Source organism: Triticum urartu, unplaced genomic scaffold, assembly GCF_056163025.1.
Source record: "Triticum urartu cultivar PI428250 unplaced genomic scaffold, HENAU_Tu73 scaffold1, whole genome shotgun sequence".
Classification (NCBI taxonomy): Eukaryota; Viridiplantae; Streptophyta; class Magnoliopsida; order Poales; family Poaceae; genus Triticum; species Triticum urartu.
In genome coordinates, this window is record NW_028259461.1 from 11346736 (window position 1) to 11353743 (window position 7008).

Genomic DNA, 7008 nt, shown 5'->3' on the forward strand with positions numbered 1-7008 from the left:
GCCCCGAGTATCGACCCGTTTCCCAAGCAGAGTCTCGCGAAACCTTCCCTCTTTACCTTCAATTACATCTGAAAGTGATTTGTATACTTTATTGTGACCATCCCTCGTCGGTTGCCCGCGGGACCCACTATCAAGAAGTGTATCCACGGCTTCTTGTACCAATTTTTCCTGGCACATTACTAAATCTGCTGGCGCTAATTCACTTCTTTTTAATAGATAGGCAAGATTGTTGTTCCGACGGATAACTCTCTTATAAAGTTCATTAATGTCTGAAGTCACTACTTTATCTCCAGACCTATAAACAATAGGTCTCAATTCGGGAGGAAGAACCGGTAATAAGCACAAAACCATCCATTCTGGTTCTACATTTGTTTGAATAAAATGTTTCGCCAATTGCATGCGTCTAATCAAAAAAACTTTTCTTATTCGTCTTTTTCTATCTTCCCACTCATCTCCACTATACCCCTCGTCTTCTAATTCCTTCCATTCGACCAAAGAATTCTCTATAATAATCGCAAATCCAAATCTGCTAATTGTTCTCTAATAGCAACCTGCTCCTGTCGCAATTTCCCGATTTCGAAATGTTGCAAAGCCTGGGGTAGAAAAAAAGGGAGAAATGCTGTGGTTACAGGATGCAATTTCCTCTTCGAATAAACCTCGTAATCGTAAAAAAGTGGGTTTTTTAGTGCTGGGCCTAGCAAAAGAGAAATCGCCGTATACTAGGCCCTCCAACTTCTTAAGAGGTTTATCTAAAAGATTCGCGATATAACTAGGAAGACCTTTCAAATACCACACATGAGTCACGGGACATGCGAGTTTGATGTATCCCATTTGATATCTTCGTATCCGAGAATCCACAAATTCGACCCCGCATTTTTGGCAAAATCTTCGTCTTCGTTTTCAGCTCCGCTCGCTCGAGAATTGCCACAAGCGCAAATCCCGCTTTTTATGGGTCCAAAGATTCTTTCGCAAAACAATCCATCTTTTTCTGGTTTATCGGTTTTATAATGAAAAGTAGAGGGCCTTGTGACTTCGCCAACGACTTCTCCATTAGGTAGGTTTTTGTTAGCCCAAGCCTTTATTTGTTGAGGGGAAAACGAGTCCAATTTGAAGTTGTTGATGTTTATATTGGTCAATCATAAAATAGAAATAAGAAAAGAATTTATATTTATTCCGATCAAACTTCCTCCCTATAACCTGGAAGTTCTTTTCAGATACAAGGAAATGATTCAGTTCTAGAGCCAAAGATCGTAGTTCTCGAACGAGCACTCGAAAAGATTCTGGAGGATCCTCATGATTAGGTATTCTTTTTCCCCAGATCGTAGCATTAAGTATTTCTTGGCGAGCTATAAGATGGTCAGATTTATAAGTAAGTATCTCTTGTAAAATATGAGCAACACCAAATCCTTCTAAAGCCCAAACTTCCATTTCTCCTACTCGTTGTCCCCCTTGCTTGGCTCTTCCTCTAACCGGTTGTTGTGTAACAAGTGAGTAGGGCCCAGTAGAACGCCCATGAATTTTCTCATCAACTTGATGAATTAATTTTAAGATATAGGACTTCCCTATTAGAACAGGTTGCTCAAAGGGGTCGCCTGTTCTTCCATCAAATATTCTGCTTTTTCCCGGGTACTCGGGTTCAAATACCCATGGATTTTTTGTTTCTTTACTGGCTTCATATAATTCTGAAAACACAAGTTTCTTGAAGCCTCTTGCTCATATCTCTCATCAAAGGGTGCTATTCTATAATGTTTCTTTAGCAGATCCCCCGCTAATCCGAGCGAGCTTTCAAATATTTGTCCCACATTCATTCGGGAGGGTACTCCTAAGGGATTGAAGACCATATCAACGGGTGTTCCATCTTGCAAATAGGGCATATCTTGCCTAGGCAAAATTTTGGAAATGATCCCTTTATTCCCATGTCTTCCGGCTACTTTATCCCCAACTTTGATTTCACGTTTCTGTAAAATATATACACGAACCATTATGTCGAGCGGGTCCCTTTGGATCCATTTCACATCGATAACGCGCCCTCTTCCACCTATAGGTAATTTCAGAGAAGTTTCTTTTGAAGTGGAAACCTCAAGGCCAAATATGGCCCGTAATAATCCAGCTTCCGCGATATAAGATGATTCGCTCGCTATCTGAGGCGTTAATTTACCTACTAAAATATCACCAGTTTCTACCCAGGATCCCAACCTAACAACTCCATTTCTGTCCAAATTGCGGAGTAAATGTTCTTCTAGATGTGGTATTTCTTTAGTGATTTTTTCAGCGGAGCCCTGGCTTGTCGTATCCGTCTGAATTTCATATTTCCGGATGTGAAAAGAGGTATAAATATCTTCATATACCAAACGTTCGCTAATTAGTACTGCGTCTTCAAAATTGTAACCTTCCCATGGCATATAAGCTACTAATACGTTTTTTCCTAAAGCAAGTTCGCCCCCAATTGTAGCAGCTCCTTCTGCTAAAATTTGTCCTTTTTTAATGGATTTACCCCGTGGAACCCGGGGTTTTTGGTGCATACAAGTATTTTTGTTAGAGCGACGGTGGTTAACTAAAGGAATACTTATAGTCTTCCCACTACTTGATAAAAGTATCTTATGACTATCAGTAGAAATGATCTTTCCCTCGCGTTCGGCTATAATGGAAACCCTCGAATCTAGAGCTGTTTGGCGTTCCAATCCAGTTCCAACAATGCATTTCTCGGACCGAGAAAGCGGAACTGCTTGGCGCTGCATATTAGAACTCATTAAAGCCCGATTCGCATCATTGTGCTCAATAAAAGGAATGAGAGAACCCCCAATAGAAAAATATTGGAAAGGAAAAATACTTCTAACATGAATCTGTTCCCATGCAATAGTCAAGAATTCTTGACGGTATCTAGCCGGAACAACCTGTTCTTCCTGAATACCTTGATTCAAGGACAAAGAATTTCCTGCTGCTATCATATAATATTCATCTCTATTTGGTGATAGATAAACCACCTGTCTCTCTTTTTTTTCTTTTGCTTTCTCAGCAGATATTTCATAAAACGGACTCTCTATGGATCCCCACAAGTGATCAATTCTCGCATGAATTGTTAAGGATCCAGTAAGTCCAACATTGATTCCTTCAGACGTGTCAATTGGACAAATACGCCCATAGTGACTCGGATGAATATCTCGGCTCCGAAAACTTGCGGTTCTCCCCGTCAACCCTCCAGGACCTAAACAACTCACTTTTCGCCCATGAACAGTTTGTGTCAATGGATTCGTTTGATCAAAAACTTGAGATAACGGGTATGTGCCAAAAAAGGTCTCATAAGTAGTTATTAATAAAATTGAAGTTGAAGTTGGAGTTACCAAAGTTTGGGGAGTCGGTTTCGATTGACGTATGAATACTCTACGAATAGTTTTTTGAACTGCATGTTGTAAACGACCAAGAGCCAATCCGAATTGATCTTGTAACAGATCCGCAACCGAACGAATACGTTTATTTTTCAAGTGATTCATATCGTCATCGTCAAGTATACCCGTTCCAAATTTCATTCCAATCAAATGATCCGTAGCGGCCAATACATCTCGTGGTAACAAGAATGTATTGTTCTGAGGAATATCAAGATTAAGTCTCCGATTCATATTTCGTCGACCAATCCTTCCTAATTCACATTTTTGTTGAAAAAATTTCTTTTGTAATTCCTCGCATAAGGACTCCGAAAATACCAGGTCCCCACCTACACAAGCAAATTGTTGATAAAACTCCAAAATAGCTTTTTCTTTTGACTCAATCCTCTTCTTCTCTTTAGCATTCGGGAAAGACAAGAAAATTTCAGGGTAGGAAACATTATCCAGAATTTCTCTTAGATTCGAACCCATAGCTGATGATAGAACTAGAATAGATATCTTTTGTTTTCTACTCACGCGAGCCCATATCCTTTCTTTTTTATCAATTGCTAATTCCGATCTCCCCCCCCAATCTGATATTATAGTGCCAGTGTAGATAGAAATTCCCTTATGATCTAATTCCGAGCGGTAGTAAATACCAGGACTTAGCAATATTTGATTGATCACAATTCGGTATATTCCATTTATAATAAAGGTTCCTAAGGAATTCATTATAGGAATGTTTCCGATAGAAATGGTTTGCTTTTGCACATCGAAACCAAAAATTAATCTCGCAGATACATATAATTCGGAAGAATAGGTGAGTGATTCATACACAGCATCTCTTTCTTTTATCGAGGGTTCTAGCAGTTGATATCCTTTCGCAAATAATTGAAATGCAATTTCGTGATCTGGATCTTTAATTGTTGGAAACTTGTCAAGTTCTTCTGCCAAGGCTTGATTAATGAACCTACAAAATCCCTCGAATTGGATCTGACTAAATCCGGGTATTGTGGACATTCCCTCGTTTCCATTCCGGAGCATCTTAATCTTAAGTTTCCTGTTTATCAAAGAAAAATTCCATTATCAGCTCACTCTTCATCAATCCCTATGGATCGATCTAGCAATCATGGAATCTATATTCTGTTTACTGAATCACATGAAATTCTAGGGAACTCCACATACGTATTTCATATATGTATTTCATACATATGAATAGAGACCATTTGGACGAAAGTTCGAGTTTGCCAGGGGTACAAATGAAATGAAAATGAATTGATAAAACATTCCTACAAAAAAAATTCTGCCACTTATACTTTATGTTATGATATTCTAATCAGATTGGATGGCAAAGATTTCTCATTTTATCTCCTTTCTATGAATGTAATAAAGCCGTAATATAATATACTAGAAAGTTTGACTTTACTTCGATTTAGAATAGCGTGCTTACTTTAATTTCTCAAAATAATTTGAGGGTTCTTTTTTATTTCGGATCGGAGTAGTATAATTGCTAGAAAATTCAGTATTTCATTGTGGAATTCTAAAATAAAGTAAGTCCCTTTTTTAAGTACATGCCAATCTAGTTATCCACCTCTCCCCATATCCATGCTTTTCTTTTATCGTAATTTCACTTGGGTACGCCAAGATAGTCAGGTTATACTCTATATCAGAGCAAATTTCCTTTTTTTATTCAAGATATTTAATTTAATACTTTGAAAAATTAAAGCATGATTCCCCATAGAGATATGTACATAAAGGGGATCTTTGGATAATAATGCTGTTCGGACCTAAAGTTTACCTATACACGGATTAAGCATAAAGCCATAATATTTTATTATGCCATTGAAGGGGGGGGAGATAATACCGATTTAAGAGTAGTTCACTACTGCAATAAAAAAAAGAGAATTCTAGTTAACGGTTCCAATTTATTCTGAATTTTGCAGCCTGTGAATAGAAATCCACTTTTTCTTCTTTTTCATCTCAATAGAAAGAAATGGGAAGTTTTATTGTGTTAACAATGTATGTTTTAAGATAGAATCTATCGAGGAGAATAATAGAAACTGGATCAAAAAAAGCAGGAATAGATTTTTTGAAAAAGATTGGAAAAAAGTAAGTAGAATTATATTCAAAATAAAAGGGGCTTTTCGTAAGAAAACGTGGATGAATACTTGCTGTTTTCTAGATTTTTGATCGGATTTTTTGGCGGCATGGCCAAGCGGTAAGGCAGGGGACTGCAAATCCTTTATCCCCAGTTCAAATCTGGGTGCCGCCTGATCAATAAAATACTTAGGTTTTTTTTATAGTGCTGATCGAATTCGATAAATTTTTACTTCGCATAAGTTCGGGCAAGAGAGTAACTGGGCCTGCCGATACTGGGTTTAGAGAAACCATACCATAGTTCTATCCTCAAACTAGGGTTAGGGTTTGTTTTGACGGTAGTGGCCAAAATGGTTATCAATAGGGGTGAGGTAGTGTTTCCTTATTCTTTTATTATATGAATTTGAATTGGTTCTTAATTGAGATTCGATTTGATAATTTTAAAATACGAGGATAAGATGTCAGAAATCTTGGTATCCAAAGAAAGGTCCCTAAGGGGCATTCTTTTTTTTTTTCAATCTAAGATTCAAGAAGGGACTCCACGAAAGAATATCAAGACTTACTAATTATTATACATTTTTTTATCGTACATCTTATGTTACCTACATACACTAAAGTAAGGACTACTTAATTCTAACGAGAATCAGATTAAATAGGTCGATCAAAAATCAATTTAGGAGTTGTATTATGGATAAAATCTCTTCATTCTTTCATAGAATGATACAAAGCAAGGCTGCAGGGTTTAGGTCAAAAATAAACATTAGGTAAGGTAGGTATCCAATAAATATTTATCTATCGATAATTTTATGGTATATTCGGGCGTCCTTTGCTTAAAAAAAAAAAAAAGAGTAACAAAAGGAATAAAAAATCTTCCTATTCCCGCTTCTTCTATTCAGGACATCATTCCCGTACTCTTTCTTTTTTAAGGAAAAAAGGGCTATAGTATCTCGTATTTTTAATGCTCTCTAATTCTACCAGAATTCCTATAAGAATTTGTTAGGAGTAAATTCCTTGAACTGATTGATCCATGGCCTTAGGGCGGAATCCCTTTTTGACTCTGTACCCTTGATTCCACTATGATTATTGATCAATAGTAGAATAATCCCTTCATAGAAATAGGAGACATAATTTAGATGGATATAGTAAGTCTCGCTTGGGCTGCTTTAATGGTAGTCTTTACATTTTCTCTTTCACTAGTAGTATGGGGAAGGAGTGGACTCTAGGGATACTACTAATTGATTAAGTAATCAAATTGTTGTATCAATTCTTTTCTTTAATGGATCATTTTGCATTAATCATTTTGTCAAACGTTATTCTTTAATCTTTTTCTTTAGTTTTGTTTCACTCCTGTAAGAAACTCTTGTATTGTAAGTTGTAATGTAAGAAAGAGCCATTATACCAATTCAGAATTTCTACTAGAAATGACGAATGGTTAAAAAAAGTTCTATACATAAGAAAATTAGACTTTCTTCCACGGAACTATTCACGGCATATCACACATTTTCCATTTCCTTTTACTTTTTACTATAGTCTATTCTTCATATTATTT